Consider the following 17,538-nt stretch of genomic DNA (forward strand, 5'->3'; position numbering starts at 1 on the left):
TGTGGGAAAGGATCAGGCTCTGGGCTTTCTTTTTTCCTTTCTATGATGTGACTGAAGTTGTATGGTGTGTGGATGAAAAACAAACCTCAAGTTCTCCAGGTTTGGCAAGTACTCTTGCTACGTAAACAGGGTACAGTGATGCCTGTCCTTAATCTAGAAACTGGCCTGACAATGCCTACCTCTCCATCATGTCAAAAAAGTTTTTAAGGAGGGTAAACACAAATTTATACAGGAGTTTTCGTGGTTTTCAAGCAAATTGGTTCATGTGGGTATCTAGCTTATGATTTTACTAAAAATGGATGCCCTTGAAGCTGTGTTTTGCAGTGACCTTGAGGCTCTTAATTATATATAAATGAGCAGAGAAACCACGAGGTTCAGGGTTCAGTGGAGGACGAAGGAAAACTTGGTCGAGAAAGTAGTTTAAAGGAGTGGAAGGACTCTAAAATAAAGCCATTTTATGGAGAATGGCTCTGTTTGATGTAATGTTTACATTGGTTTTTATTTTAATGGTTCAATTGAGCCTTTCCTTGTACCAGCTGTAAACATTTTTCAGGATACAAATATTGTATTACCTACTATTCTATGATGTACCAGATTCAATGTTTTTTACTTCTTTTCTCTGTGTTTGAGCAAAGCCACAATCCAAATCATTTCTTGGAAAAAAATGTTTTGGGGAAAATAATTCAAGAGTTTTTAAATTTCTTAAAATTTCATTTCATCCACTGATTGTACTTCCAGGAATAGTTATGGTGAAATAATTCAATATAGGAAGAGATACAAATAAAAGTATTTCCCAAGTGTTAGTAATAACATAGAGAAACTGAATATACATTAGAGTCCAAAAATAGGGGACTACTTAAAAAGTTAGGGTGTTTGGGGGCACCTGGTTAACTTAGTCACGTTAGCCTCTGACTCTTGATTTTGGCTCAGGTCATGAATTTATGGTTGGTGGGTCAAACCCTGCATCAGGATCCATGCTAACAGTGCAGAGCCTGCTTAGGATTCTCTCTCTCTCTCTCTCTCTCTCTCTCTCTCTCAATCTCTCTCTCTGCTCCTCCCTACTCTCTCTTTCTCAAAATAAATAAATAGACTTAAAAAAAATCAGGATATTTTCATTAGATGAAACATTACACAACCACTAAGATTACATTTTGGCAAACTGCAGCATAGCTTGGGAAAATGCTAATGACAAAATGTTTATGGTAAAAGTCAGGATATATATCTATATGTAGCTATATATTTATTTGAAAAGTATAAAAATATATTTATATATTTATATATTTATATGGCTCAGTCAGTTAAGCATCGGACTTTGGCTCAGGTCATGATCTCACACTTAATGAGTTCGAGGGTCATGATCTCACAGTTTGTGGGTTCGAGCCCTGCATGGGGCTCTGTGCTGACAGCTCGGAGCCTGGAGCCTGCTTCACATTCTGTGTCTCCCTCTTTCTCTGCCCCTTCCCCAAGTGCGCACGCGCGCGCGCTCTCTCTCTCTCTCTCTCTCTCTCTCTCTCTCAAAAGTAAACATTAAAAAAAAAGATAACAGCAGATAAATGATGGTGAAAGCTTTCACATAATTGCTAAACATTTGTTGATGGGACAAAAGATATATTTGATGAAACAGTTAAGCATTTAGGCCCCTGACATGTTTTTGGATGGATAATTAGAATATTACCAGAAAAGGGGAGGGATGAGAACATGTAAAAACTGAATTAGTAAAATATTAGACTAATCATCAAAAATATTGCAGTACTGAAATTCTTTTTTTTAATGTTTATTTTTGAGAGAGAGAGAGACAGCTCAAGTGCCCGCTCACAAGTGGGGGAGCGGCAGAGAAGGGGGACAGAGGATCTGAAATGGGCTCCATGCTGAGAGCAGCAAGTCTGATGTGGGGCTCAAAGTCACAAACCTTGAGATCATGACCTGAGCCAAGGTTGTACGCTCAACCAACTGAGCCACCCAGGTACCCCTGCAGTTCTGAAATTCTTGGGCAAAATTGTATATACTTTCTTACAGATTATTAAATAAATAAATGCAAAGTCTCAGTCTTTCATCCAAATTATAATTAATATCACCAGCAGAAACAATCGATACAAAATACTGGCAACAATATACTGCACACAGAAAAATGTTTGTTAGACATTTTATAAACCTGATAAAAGAATCATGTTAAAATCTAGAACTCTTGACTTGGTAGAATTAACAACAAAAAAATAAACTCTGAATTTCTAGATTTTTGTCATGAGAAATCAATTGCTTTAAAAGTGTAGTAAATAAATTTTCCATGATCAATTTTATTGAAAGTTTATTCCCAGACTAACTGAGAAGGATAGATAGTATCATTTAATTTGTAGACCCTCAAATAGCAGGACTAGTCTTCCTGGAAAGTCAGCAGGAGCTCAGAAAGGAGCAGTATTGGATGAACGTGGGGAGAATGGAACGGGCGTCACTGTTGAGGTGGTCAAGAACCTATACAAGAACCCCATAGCACAGAATGAAGCAGAGGAAAGCCCCACCTGCAAGGAACCAAAAGACCTTGAACAAAGGGCAAATTGACAGTGACTAGTGTGATCTACAAAATGATGGGCTTTTCTTCAGTGATCTGGATCCTTTGTGCTATTCTTGTAGAAGAGACAACATCTGTGCTGGTTATATTCTGTTCTTCTCTGGCCGTAACCCCTTAATTCTACACCTTCTTCTATTCTGCTTTGTGCTTACCCTCTGGCTTTCTGAATGGTTTGGCCAATGAGAGGCGCTGACTAAAGTTCAGAAAGGGAGGAGAGAGAGAGGCCAAAGACACATTTTCTTTCTCCTTGCTTTGGCATGTTCCTGGCAGGGAATGCATCATTCTATGAATAGATTTTCTTCCAAAACTCTAGTTTTCATGCAGGCTCTCATAACACCATTCCCATTGCCACTTTGGATGTTGGCCTGATAGTTTCCCATTAGTATTAGCCTCTGGGTACCTCAGCACACAGTATGTGTCCCTTAATCCTGCTTAATCTCTATAAATGTTTCCTCCATTCAAAAGTCTCTTCAAACATTCCAGCCAACTGTGAACTATTGCCATAAACTCCATATGCGTTCTATCTCAAAAGCATAAAACGATACCAAACCCAAGTGGACTAATCAGGACTGTTGGCACCACTACCATATTAGAAAGGAAGTCAAGGTCACTTGCTCAGGGGAGAGAACAAATTCTTCAAATCATAATCATTTTCTATATGCTTGGCTGTCATGTACCTGCCGTTTTTTGATTCAAAATTGAAGGAGGCTCTGGGTATCTGTGGGAACTGTAAATACAAGACAACTCGTTCTAAATTGCCACCCTCTTGTGCATTCTTTAGAAACCAGCACACACACCACCTCCCTTTTTCATCTAGAGGTAACAGAACTTCCCCATAACATAATGTGTTCTTCTCAACTGAAGAATAATGAAAATAATGTTCTCAAAAATAGGGCATTTTGAAAGGATTCTAGGAAGATGGTAGAATAGGAACCATCAGGAAATGCCTAGAATAGTCAAAAGTATAGAGACAGAAAGCAGAATTGTAGTTTCCAGCAGATAGGGAGGGGGGATGGAGAAAGGGAGGATTTATTGTTTAATGAGTTTCAGTTTTGTAAGATAAAGAGTTCTGGTGATGGGTGGTGGTGATTGATGGCTGCACATCGATGTCAATGTACTTAATACCTCTGAACTGTACACTTAAGAATAGTTAAGATAGTAAACATTGTTATATGTATTTTACAACCATAAAAGTTTGGGGAAAAAAGAAAAAGTGCCAGTTCAGTGACCACCTTTAGTCTTCTCAAAAGCTCAAGGAGGAAAACAGGGATGTGGCTGCCCAGAAACCTCACATTTCCAATCTTGTTTGCCAGTAGCAATGGCCAAGACCTGAAAAAAGGGGGGGGAGGTCTCCACCAAATTTCCTTCCATCCAAATCTCATGCTACTGTATCACATTGGCATAATTCAATTCTTATCCAGAAGAGTTTGAAAAATGTAATTTTAGCTTTGCAATTATTTCAAATAGAAGGAAGATCCAACAGAGGTTGAGAAAATTAATTCAAGTATCTTCTGCAATGATTTTCTATATCTTAGGATAAATAACATTGTTAAGCAGCATGTTGAGTTGAGTGAATTCCAGCAAACCATAGAATTAGTGGATAATGATGGGGCATCATATACTTGATTAGAGAGAAGGAAGTTTTGGCATGAAAAAAGTCACTGGAAAAAATGGCAGAGCAGGAGGATCCTAAGTTCACCTCATGTTAGGGACACATCTAGATAATAGCCACATCAGTGCACCCAACCTGAAAAATGACCCAAAGACTAGCAGGCAATTATAGAAAGGAGGTCCCATCAAAAATGGCAAGAGTGGTGGAGATGTGATCTGGAATCAAACTGCCAATGAGACAAACCACAAACGGGAGTGACATCACAAGCACAAAGAAAGGGAGAAGCAGACCTCACACCAGACATCCCAGGCACAGGTGTTCTGCACTGGGAAGATGAATCCCCATAACATTAGGCTTTGAAAACCAGAGGGGTTTAACTTTGTGTGTTTTTATAACCAGCAGGGCTTATCTGCAAGTACTTTAAAAATCAGGAGGCTTGGCTCTGGAAGATGGGGACTTGAGTCCCCACCCTTTAAAGAGAAAGCATAACAAACAACCCGCTGAGATACAGCATACACGCAGCAGTTTGAAAAGCGCGTGGAGTATACTTGAAGGAGATATATTTATTAATCTCAGAATAGGGGTTGGAGATACAAGGATCTTTAGGAGACTTCAAGAATAAAACATCTACTGGGCACCACTTCCCTCCTCCTGTCCCCATCCTAGACAACAGGACACCTGTGGGGACCAGTGCAAACACTCTCCACCTGTCTTGTTAACACATGTGGCCCAGTACTGCTTTGTCCTGTGGATCCACCCTATCCAACCAGCCCCACCAGCTCTGGAGTACCTCCAGAGCAGCTCCTTCCCTTCTCATCCCACAAGTAGTAATAGTAGGGACCAGCACCACTCCAAAGTGACTTCTTCTCTGGGGAGAGAGAAAGATAACTACACACACTAATTTGATTGCATCCCTTCAGGAAAACCTTACAACTGGCAGTACAGAGAGTGCCCTACTGATGAGTATGTCTGCAGCAGCAGACTGTAGGGGCAGGTATCTGATCTGACTGTCAGCCTTGCCCATCAACAAAAACCTCTCAGGGGTAGCACAGGGAGGGAACTCTGAAGTTCAGGGTCACTGCAGTCTGGGCAGATGGATTGGAGGCAATTATCTGGTTTGTGTGCAGACTTTAACCACCAACTAAAGCTTCTCAGGGGACCACACAGGGAGAGTGACCTCAGCAAAGGGACTGAGGACAGGAATCTGGTCTGACTGCTGAAAATGCTCAACTACAAGCCCATGATGGCTCCAGACTGGCCCCTTCACAGCATAGGAAGCACAACTTTCCTACAACAGGCAAAATGGGTCATTGTAGCTGACTGAACTAAAAACAAATGAGGCTCAGCCACAACATTATGTAACCTACATAGGAGACACCCCTGAAATGTCTAGTTCTGGAGAACAGGGGACACTGTGCTACAGGGAACAAGCCTCTTCATAAGGTCGCTACTTTCAAGATTAGGAAACATAAGTGACTTTCTGAATACATAACAACAAACACAAAGAGTTAGACAAAATAAGGAGACAGAGGAGTAAGTCTCAAATGAAAGAAAAGGACAAGGCCCCAGCAAATGGGCTAAATGAAATGGAGAAAAGCAATATGCCTTATAGATCATAAATCTATCTGTGCCTTATAGTATAGATCCGTACTTACTGAACTTGAGAAAAAATGGAGAATCCCAGTGAGACCTTGAAAAGAGAGAGAGAAAATATTTTAAAAGAACCAATCAGAGATGAAGAACTCAACATCTGAAATTAAAAATACACTAGAAGGGTGGTGCCTGGGTGGTTCAGTCGGTTAAGTATCCGACCTCAGGTCAGGTCATGATCTCACAGTTCGTGAGTTCGAGCCCCGCATTGGGCTCTGTGCTGACAGCTCAGAGCCTGGAGCCTGCTTCCAATTCTGTGTCTCCCTCTTTCTCAGTCCCTCTCCCCCTCATGCTCTGTCTCTCTCTCTCAAAAGTAAAAATAAAATGTTAAAAAAAAACTTTAAAAAATATACTAGAAGGAATCATTAATAGACTAGAGAAGGCAAAAGAATGGATCAGAAAACTGGAAGACTGGGTAATGGGAAACAACCAAGACCTCCCCCCCCAAAAAAAAAGAACAGCAAAAACAAAAAAAGAATAAAAATAATTGAGGATAGGTTAAGGAAACTCAGCAACATCATCAAGCATAATAACATTCACATCATAGGAATCCCAGAAGGAGAAGGAGGAGTAAAGGGAGAGAGAAAAATTATTTGAAGAAATAATAGCTGCAAACTTCCTTAATTTGGGCAAGAAAACAGACTTCTAGATCCAAGAGGCACAGAGAGCGTCCAACAAAATCAACCTAAGGAGGTCCACACCAACACACATAATAATTAAAATGGCAAAAGATAGTGATAAAAAGTAAAATTTTTAAGCAGCTAGAGAAAAGAAAACAGTTCCATACAAGGGAAAAAACCATAAAGCTATCTGCTGATATTTCAACAGAAACTTTGCAAGCCAGAGGGGAGTGGCATGACATATTCAAAGCTGAAAGACAAAAACCGGCAACCAAGAATACTCTATCCAGCAAAGTTATCATTAAGAATAGAAAGAGAGAAAAGCATTCCTAGGCAAACAAAAGTTAAAAGAGTTCATCTCTCCTAAACCAGCCTTACAAGAAATGCTAAAGGAAATTCACTGAGTGGAAAGGAGGGCCCATAATCAGGAGAAAGAAAATTAGGAAAGAAAAAAATTTCACAGGTAAATATGAATATAACCAAAGTAGTCAATTATTCACTTAAAACTAGTATGGAGGTTAAAGCACAGAAAGAGTAAAATCAATTTTATCTATAAATCAGCCAAGGGATTCACAAAATAAAAGGATTTAAAGTGTGACATTATATGCACACACACAAAAAAGGGATTAAGATTTAGTGCTTTTAGAATGGGTTCAAACTTATATGACCATCAATTTAATATAGACTGCTATGTGCATAAGATGTTATATACTAGCCTAATGGTAACTACAAATCAAAAACTTGTAACAGATATGCAATAAATACAGAGAAAGAAATTCAATCATATTACTTAGGCAAGCCATAAAATCATAAAAGAAGTGAACAAGAGAAGAAAGAAACAAAGGCCTACAAAAGCACCATAGATAAAATAACAAAATGTCAATAAGTACACACCAACAACAATTACTTCAAATGTAAGTAGACTAAATGGTCCATTCAAAAGACATAGAATGAATAAATGTATAAAAATAACAATGACAACAACAACATCCATCTACATGTTGCATACAGGAGACTCACTTCAGACATGCAGGTTAAAAGCAAAGGGATGGAGAAACATTTACTATGAAATGGAAGCAAAAAGAAAACTGGTACATCAATACTTAAATAGGACAAAATAGACTTTAAAACAAGACTGTAACAGAGACAAAGAAGGACATTACATAATCATAAAGGGAATAATTGAACAAGAAGATATAAGAATTTAAATATTTATGCACCCAACATTGTAGGATCTAAATACATAAAGCAACTATTAACAGACATTAAGGAAGAAGCTGACAGTAATACAATAATAGTAGGGGACCTTAACAACCCACTTATATCAATGGCTAGATCATCCAAATAGAAAATCAACAAGGAAACCATGGCTTTGTATGACACATTGGACCAAATGAACCGCACACATATATTCAGAACACTCCATCCAAAAAGAGCAGAATATAAATTCTTTTTAAGTGTACGTGAAACATTATCAAAAACATATCATATTAGGCCGCAAAACAAGTCTCAATAAATGCAAAAGGATTGAAATCATGTCATGCATCTTTTATAACCACAATGGTATGAAACTAAAAATCAATCACAAGAAAAAATCTGGAAAGAACAAAAATCTGTGGAGGCCAAATAATATGCTACTAAACAATGAATGAGTCAACTAATAAATCAAAGAGGAAATTAAAAAATAGAGAGAGACAAATGAAAATTAAAACAACAACTCAAAATACTTGGGATACAGCAAAACTATTCCGAGAAAAAAGATTATAGCAATATAGGCCTACTCAAGAAGCAGAAAAAGATCTTAAATAAACAACCTAACTTTACTGCTAAAGGAGCTAGAAAAAGAATAAACAAAGCCCAAAGCCAGTAGAAGGAAGAAAATAATATATAGTAGAAATAAATGAAACCAAAGACTAAAATAATAATAGAACAGATTGATGAAACCAGAAGCTGGTTTTTTGAAAAGATCAACAAAATGGATAAATGTTTAGTTAAACTCATCAAAAAAGAAGAGAGATGACTTAAATAAAATCAGAAACGAAGGAGGAGATATAACAACTTACACCACAGAAATACAAAGGATAATGAGAATATTATAAAAAATTGTATGCCCAAAAGTTGGACAACCAAGAAGAAATGGATAAATTCCTATAAACATATCACCTTCCAAGAATGAGTCAGAGGGCTTCCTGAGTGGTTCAGTTGGTTAAACTTCTGACTTTGGCTCAGTTCATGATCTTACAGCTCATTAATTCAAGCCCTGCGTTGGGTTCTGTGCTGACACCTTGGAGCCCAATTTGGATTCTGTGTCCCCCTCTCTCTCTGCCCCTCCCTGCTTGCACTCTGTCTCTCTCTGTCCCTCAAAAATAAATATTTAAAAAATAAACAACAAAAAACAGAAAACAAAAAACAAAAAAAATGAGTCAGAAATAAATAGAAAACTTGAAGAGACTGATTATTAGCAATGATACTGAATGAGTAATCAAACTTCTAAAAAACAGAGATCCAGGGAAAAATGGCTTCATGGGTAAATTTTATGAAACATTTAAAGATGAGTTACAACCCATTATCTTCAAACAATTCCAGAAAATAGAAGAGGGAAGAAAACTTCCAAATTTATTCAACCAGGTCAGCATCATCTTGATGTCAAAACCAAATAAAGACACTCCAAAAAGAAAACTACAGGCCAATGTATTTTATGAACATAGATGCAAAAATCCTCAACAAAATATCAGCAAACAGAATCTACCAATATATTAAAAAATTATTCACCACAATCAAGCGAGATTTATTCCAGGGATGCAAAGGTGGTTCAATATTCACAACTCAATCAACATGATGCATTGCATCAATAAGAGAAAGGATAAAAACCATATGATCATCTCAATAGATGCATAAAAAGCAATGGACAATGTACAACATCCATTTGCAATAAAAAATTCTCAACAAAGTAGGTTTATAGGGAATATACCTTAACATAATAAAAGCCATATATGAAAAACCAACAGTGAGCATCATATTCAGGTGGTGAAAAGCTGAGAACTTTTCTCATAAGATCAAGAACAAGAAAATGATGTCCACTCTCACCATTTTTATTCAACATAGTACTAGAAGTCCTAGCCAAAGTAATCAGACATGAAAAAGAAATGAGGCATCCAAATTGGTAAACAAGAAGAAAAACTTTCATGATTTGCAGATGGCATAATACTATATGTAGAAAACCTTAAAGACTACCAAAAAATTAATAGAACTGATAAATTCTGTAAAGTTCCAGGATGCAAAATCAATATACAGAAATCTGTTGCATTTTCTATACATTGATAATGAAGTAGCAGAGAGAAATTAAGAAAGCAACCCCATTTATAATTGCACCCAAATAATAAAATATCCAAGAATAACATTAACCAAAGACCTATAGCCTAAAAATGGTAAAACATTAACAAAAGAAATTGTTGCACTATTAGTGGGAAAAAATTGAAGATGACGAACACAAATGGAAAGATATTTCATGTTCATGAATTAGAAGAACCAAGCAATTTACAAATTTAATGCAATCCTTATCCAAATACCAACAACAATTTTTACAGACCTAGAACAAATAATACTAAAATGTATATGAAGCCATGAAATACCGTGAATAGCAAAAGAAATCTTGAGAAATAAGAAAAAAGCTAGAGGTATCACTATTCCAGATTTCACGATATAGTACAAAGCTGAAGTGATCAAAGAAGTGTTGCACTGGCACTAAAATAGACACATAGATTAGTGGAACAGAACTGAAAGTCCAGAAATAAAACCAGGATAATATGGTCAGTTAGTCCATGCCAAAGGAGGCAAGAATGTGCAATGAGAAGAAGGCAGTCTCTTTAACAAAAGGTGTTGGGAAAACTGGACAGCTACATGTGAAAGAATGAAATTGGACCATTTTCTTACACCATACTCAAAAATAAACTCAATATAAAGACCTAAATGTGAAACCTGAAACCATAAAATTCCTAGAATAAAACATAGGCAGTAATTCCTTTGACATCAGCTGTAGCAACATTTTCCTGGATACATCTCCTGAGGCAAGGTAATCAAAAGCAAAAATAAACAATTGGAACTCCATCTAATTAAAAAGTGTTTGCACAGTGCACAGTGCACGAAAAAGTAGTACACTGAGTGGGAGATGATATTTGTAGATGATAGACAAATGAGGGATTAATATCCAAAATATATAAAGAACTCATGCAATGCACACATACACATAATGATGATGATGATAATAATAATAATAATAATAATAATAACACTTTAAAATGGGAAGAGGACTTAAATAGACATTTTTCAAAGAGATATAAATGGCCAGCAAACACATGAAAAGATGCTTAGAATCACTAACCATCAGGAATATAAAAAGTAAATTTACAATGAGATATCTTATACCTGTCAGAATGGCTAATATCAAAAATACAAGAAATAAAAAAGATTGGTGAGGATGTGGAGATAAAGAAAACTTCACGTACTATTAGTGGGAATATGAATAGGTATAGTGACTGCAGAAAACAATATGGAGGTTCTTAAAATATTAAAGGTAGAATTACCATATGATCCAGTAATTCCACAACTGGGTATTTACCCAAAGAAAATGAAAACACTAATACAAAAAGATAAATGCATCACTATGTTTATTATAGCATGATTTACAATAACCAAAATATTGAAGCAACTCAAGCGCTCAATGATAGATGAATAAACAAAGAAGATACGGTGTATATATAGTATGGATGTTACCCAGTAATAAAAAAGAATGAAATCTTGCCATTTGCAACAACATGGATGGACCTAGAAGGTATAAAGCTAAGTGAAATAAGTCAGCCACAGAAAGACAAATAGATAATGATTTCACTCAGGTGTGAAATTTAAGAGACAAAATAAATGAACAAAAACTAAAAAAAAAAAAAAAAGACAAACAAAAGACCACACTCTTAAATATAGAGAACAAACTGGTAGTTGCCAGAAAGGAGATAGGTAGGAGGATAGGGGAAATAGATAAAGCAGATTAAGGGTACACTTATCTTGAGGAGCACTGAGAAATGTATAGAATTGTTGAATCATTATATTGTATACATGAAACTAATACAACGTTCTATGTTAATTATACTCGAATAAAAAAAGAAATGCAGATGGTACATAAGCATATGAAAAGATGCTCCACATTATATGTCATTCAGGAAATGCAAATTAAAACAACCAGTTACAATTACACACCCCCTGGTGGGAATGTAAAATGTGCAGCTACTTTGGGCAATTTCTTAAAAAACTAAATATACTCTTACCATATGATTCAGCAGTCACATTGCTTGGCATTTACCCAAAGAACTTGAAAACTATCTCCACACAAAACCTGCACGCAGATGTTTATAGCAGCTTTTTTCATAATGGTCAAACTTTGGAATCTAATCTACTTCAGTAGATTAATGGTTAAATAAACTGTGGTCCATCTAGACAATGAAATATTAGTAGTAAAGAAAAATTAGCTATCAAGCCATGAAAAGTCATGGAGGCATCTTAAATGTATATTGCTAAATAAAAAAGCCAATCTGAAAAGGTTACATACTGTATGATTCCAACTCTATAACATTCTGAAAAAGGCATGACCATGGAGACACTAACTAAATCAGTGGTTGCCAGGGTTCGGAATGAGAGAGCAGAAGAGAGATGAAGACATGGCATAAAGAGGATTTTAGGGCAGTGCAACTATTATTCTGTATGATACCTTATGATGAATACACGTTATTACACTTTTTCAAAAACCATAGAATGTGCAACACCAAGAGTAATCCTAAAGTAAATTATGGATTTTGGTTAATAATAATGTACAACACTGGTTCATCAACTGCAACAAATGTACCACATTAGTGTGAGATGCTAGAAATACGGGAAATTGTAGGGCTGAGGAGTTAAGGGATTATACAAGTATCCTGGGTACTTTTCATTTAATTTTTTCTGCAACCTAAAACTGCTAAAAATCCATTAATCAAAAAAAAAAATAAAGGTTTTATCTTCTTAGTGTAAGAATATAGATGAAGGCAGACAAAACCAGGGTTTTAAATTTTTTTTTTAATTTTCATTTGTAGTTGACATATAATATTAAATTTAGTTTCAGGTGTACAACACAGTGATTCAAAAGTTACATACATTACAAAATGTTCACCACAATAAGTGTATCACAATATGATTTACTATATTCCCTATGCTATACTTATCCCAGTGACTTATTTATTTTATAACTGAAAGGTTGTATCTTTTAACCCCCTTCACTCATTTTGTCCACCATCCCCAACCCACTCCACTTTGGCAACCATCAGTTTTTTCTCTATGAGTCTATTTCTCCTTTTTTGTTGTTGTTGTTTGTTTCTTTCTTTTATTTTCTAGATTCCAAGTATAGATTAAATCATATGGTAATTTATCTTTTTCTGTCTGGTTTATTTCACATAGCAAAATACTTTCCAGGTCCATCCATATTTTAAATGACAAGATTTCCTGCTTCTTATGGTTTAGTAATGTTACGTTATGTATATATACACATCTTTTTTTCCCCTTTGAGTATAGTTGGCACACAATATTACATTAGTTTAAGGTATACAACATAGTGATTTAACAACTTTATACGTTATGATATGCTTACTACAAGTGTAGCTACCATGTGTCACCATACAACACTATTACAGTATCATTGACTTTATTCCCTATGCTGTGCCTTTTATTCCCATGACTTAATTATTCCATAACTGGAAGCCTGGATCTCCTACTTCTCTTCACCTATTTTGCCCATCCCTCTCATCCCTCTTCTTCTCTCACAACCGCCACTTTTTTCCCTGTATTTACAGGTCTGATTCTGATTTTTGTTTATTTATTTATTCATTTTGTTTTTCTTAATTCCACATATAAGTGAAATCATATGGCATTTGTTATTCTTAGTCTGACTTATTTCATTTAGCAGAATATCCTCTAGGTCCATCCATGTTGTCGCAAATGGCATGACCTCATCCTTTTACATGGCTGACTAATATTGCAATGTGTGTGTGTGTATGCGTGTGTGTGTGTGTGTGTGTGTGTGTGTGTGTGTGTGTACCATATCTTCTTTATCCATTCATCTATCAATGGACACTGGGGTTGCTTCCATATTTTGGCTATAGAAAATAATGCTGCAATGAACATAGGGGTGCATATATCTTTTTGAGTTAGTGTTTTCATTTTCTTTGGGTAAAAACCCAGAAGTAGAATTACAAGAACATATGGTATTTCTAGTTTTAATTTTTTGAGGAACCTCCCTACTATTTGCTATAGTGGCTGTACCAACTTATATTCCCACCAATAGTGAATAAGAGTTTCCTTTTCTCTACACCCTTACCAATAAATGCCATATATGACAAAGTCACAGCTAACATCATCATCAATGGTGAAAAATTGAGAGCTTTTCCTCTAAGATCAGGAATAAGACAAGGATGTCCACTCTCACTACTTTTGTTCAACATAGTACTGGAAGTCCTAGCCATAGCAAACAGACAAGAAAAAGAAATAAAGAGAATCCAAGTTAGTAAGGAAGAAGTAAAAGTCACTATTTGCAGATGACATACTATATATAGAAAACCCTAAAGTCTCCACCAAAAAAACTATTATATTTAATAGATGAATTCAGTAAAGTTGCAGGATACAAAATCAATATACAGAAATCTGTTGCATTTCTATACACTAATAACAAAAAAGCAGAAAGGGAAGTAAAGAAAACAATCCTATTTACAATAGCATCAAAGAGAATATAATGCTTATGAATAATTTTTTTGTTATTTATTTCTAACTTATTTAAATTCAAGTTAGTAAACATACAGTGAAGTATTTGTTTCAGGAGTAGAACCCAGTGATTCATCACTTACATATAACACCCAATGCTCATCCCCAAAAGTTCCCTTCTTAATGCCCATCACCCCTTCCACCTCCCTTCCAGAAACCCTCAGTTTGTTCTATTTAAGAGTCTCTTATGGTTTGCCTCCCTCTCTGTTTTATCTTATTTTTCCTTTCCTTCCCATATGTTCATCTGTTTTGTTTCTTAAATTCCACATGAGTGAAATCATATGATATTCTTCTTTCTCTGACTGATTTATTTCACTTAGCATAAATACACTCTAGTTCCATCCACGTATTCTTTTTGATTGCCAAGTACACACACACACACACACACACACACACACACACACACACCACATCTTCTTTATCCATTCATCAGTTGATGGACATTTGGGCATAGGAATGGTTTCAACCAAAGGGGTAAAGACTTGCACTCTGAGAACTAAGGCATTGTTAAAAGAAATTAAACATCCAAAGAAAAGGAATGGTATACAATGCTTATGGATTGGAAGAACCAATATTGTTAACATGTCTATACTGCCCAGAGCATTCTACATAGTGAAATCCCTATCATGTTACCAACAGCATTTTTCATAGAACTGGAACAAATAATCCTAAAATTTATATGAAACTACAAAAGATCCCAAAGAGCCAAAACAATCCTAACAAAAAAGAACAAAGCTGGAAGTATCACATTCCCAGATTTCAAGATATACTACAATGGTATAACAATCAAAACATCATGGTACCTGCACAAAAACAAACACAGAGATTAGTAGAACAGAACTGATAGCCCAGATATAAACCCATGCATATATGGTCAGTTAATTTATGATAAAGGAGGCAAAAGTATACAATGAGGTAAAACATTCTTCAATAAATGATACTGGGAAAACTAGACAGCTACCTGCAAAAAAACAAAAACTGGACCACTTTCTTAACACTATACACAAAAATAAACTTAAAATGGAAGAAAGACCTAAATATCAAACCTGAATCCATAAAATTCTTAGAAGAAAGCATAGGCAATAATTATTTTAATGAATTTATTTCTTTTGAGAGAGAGAGAAAGAGAAAGCATGAGGAGGGGAGGAGCAGAGAGAGAGAGAGAGAACCCTAAACAGGCTCCACACTCTCAGCATGGAGCCCAATGCAGGGTTTGAACTCACGAACTGTGAGATCATGACCTGAGCTGAAACCAAGAGGGAGACGCTCAACTAACTGAGCCACCTAGGTGCCCGGCAATAATTTCTTTGACATCAGCTGTAGCAACATTTTCCAAGATACATTTCCTGAGATGAGGTAAGCAAAACAAAAATAAACAATTGGAACTATATCTAATTAAAAAGTGTTTGTACAGTGTAGAAAACCACCAAGAAGACGAAAAGGCAGTATACTGAGTGGGAGAAGATATTTGTAGATGATATATACGATAAGGGGTTAATATCTAAAATATATAAAGAATTCATATGACCCACATCAAAAAATACCCAAATAACATGATTTAAAAATGAACAGAGGACCTGAATAGACATTTTCCCAAAGACAACATACAGATGGCCCGGGGACACATGAAAAGATACTCAACATCTCCAATCATTAAGGAAATGCAACTTTAAAACTACAATGAAATATCACTTTGTAACAGTCATAAAGGCTAGAATCAAAAATACTACAATGAAAGTTTATTACTCTCAGTTACAAGTAAACTTCCAAGGATCAAGGAATATAAATGTAGCTTGTTTATCCAGTTACAACTATAGTTGGGGTCCAAGCAGACAAAAATATACGAGTTTATAAAAGTACAGGTTACCAAGGATTGGAGCCAATCTTCTAAGTATCCTTAGATCCTTCAGGAGGAAAAAGTATTGCCTGAATTCTTTGCTTGGCTCAGTTTTTGAGCTTGGCTCTAGTTTTTGAGCTTGGCTCTAGTTTCATATCTGCAAAGATTGGTAGAGTGGACCTTGGTATAACAAACCAAGTGGGACTTTTCTATTTGTCCCAGAATTAATGACTAAGGTTTAATGCCAAGGATAGGAAGATGCTGAGTATACCCACCACAGTCCAGCTCAGATATTGAACCCTGCCCCCAGGACTGAAAAAGGAGACTGTCTCTCAACTGCATCTCTCCACCAGCCTCACCCGAAGGAGTAGCCTCAGGAAGAGTTGGGGTGGATTGGTTAGTGAGTTACCTGAGTTCCAGCATTAATGGTGAGAGAACTTCTCCTTTCTCCTTCTACAGAAAAGAAGAAAGTGCTTCTCTTGCCAATCTATTCCCGTCCAAAGCCAAGAGAGGAGAGAAGTATTAGAAGAATCATTTATGGGAATTATAATCACCTGAAAAAATATTGGTCTCTCTCTCCCTGGTTGATGCTTTCTTTGGTATGAAGTTTGCCAAAGTAATCCAGGCCAACAAGGTGAGAAGGGCCCACTGTGGAATGTGCCTGAGAACAGGACAAAGCTACTTCTCCATCTATCCTGGATCTCTGAAGATCTTGGAGACATAAAGGGAAGCTAAGGCATTCCATTGGATGCCAGAGGACAGCAGGAGCCCTAGAGTCACCCAGGCAAAGGGTCAAATAGGGCAAGTGCCACCCTGAACAGATGTTGTAGACCTGGACTTGATGGTGTGACTATCAGAAGAACAGCAGCCCCCCTTTGAAGGAATACTCTGTGATAAAGGGTAGTCCTGAGTGAAGTCGAAGGCTGGCCCCTCCCAAGTAAAGTACACATCCCGTTTATATAGAGAACAGCATAGCAGAGAAGCCACCAGAGTCAGATTGAAACAATCCAAAGCAGGGTAGGTCCAAAGGGAAGGGGCAGGTTAAGGCACAGATGCGGCCACCCAGCCCCCCCCCCCCCCCCCCCCCGAGCCCTTGAGCCACAGTCCCTGAGGAGATGACAGGGAAGGCTCATATCAGGTACAACTGGATCAGATTTCATTTAGGTGGGTTTTTTTTTCTTAATAAATTTTTGTTTGAATGAAACACACATATAGAAAGTGCATAAGTGATAAGATTACAGCTTCATGAATCATCACAAGGTGTATACACCCCTACATATAAAAGGACTGAACATTTCCCAGACCCCAGAAACCCACTCCTGCTCCTCCCAGTTACTGTTCCCTCCACAAAGGCATTCTCCATCCTGACTTCTAACATCACAGATGAGTACTGACTACTTTCTAACTTTATGTAAGT

The 17,538-nt window shown here is 36.6% G+C and overlaps 1 long non-coding RNA gene across 1 annotated transcript in view; it reads right to left on the minus strand.

Annotated features, from left to right (window-relative positions):
- Positions 1 to 2,042: 2,042 nt before the first annotated feature.
- Positions 2,043 to 17,538, minus strand: part of LOC121017021 (uncharacterized) — a 30,400-nt gene continuing 14,904 nt past the window's right edge. Inside the window, exons 4-5 of the long non-coding RNA XR_005784592.1 lie at positions 5,834 to 5,868; positions 2,043 to 2,516 (exon numbers count right to left, since the gene is read on the minus strand). This is a non-coding gene — a long non-coding RNA (uncharacterized LOC121017021). The remainder of the gene's footprint in view (positions 2,517 to 5,833; positions 5,869 to 17,538) is intronic.

Source organism: Herpailurus yagouaroundi, unplaced genomic scaffold (assembly GCF_014898765.1).
Source record: "Herpailurus yagouaroundi ecotype Mexico unplaced genomic scaffold, PumYag 214, whole genome shotgun sequence".
NCBI classification, from domain to species: domain Eukaryota; kingdom Metazoa; phylum Chordata; class Mammalia; order Carnivora; family Felidae; genus Herpailurus; species Herpailurus yagouaroundi.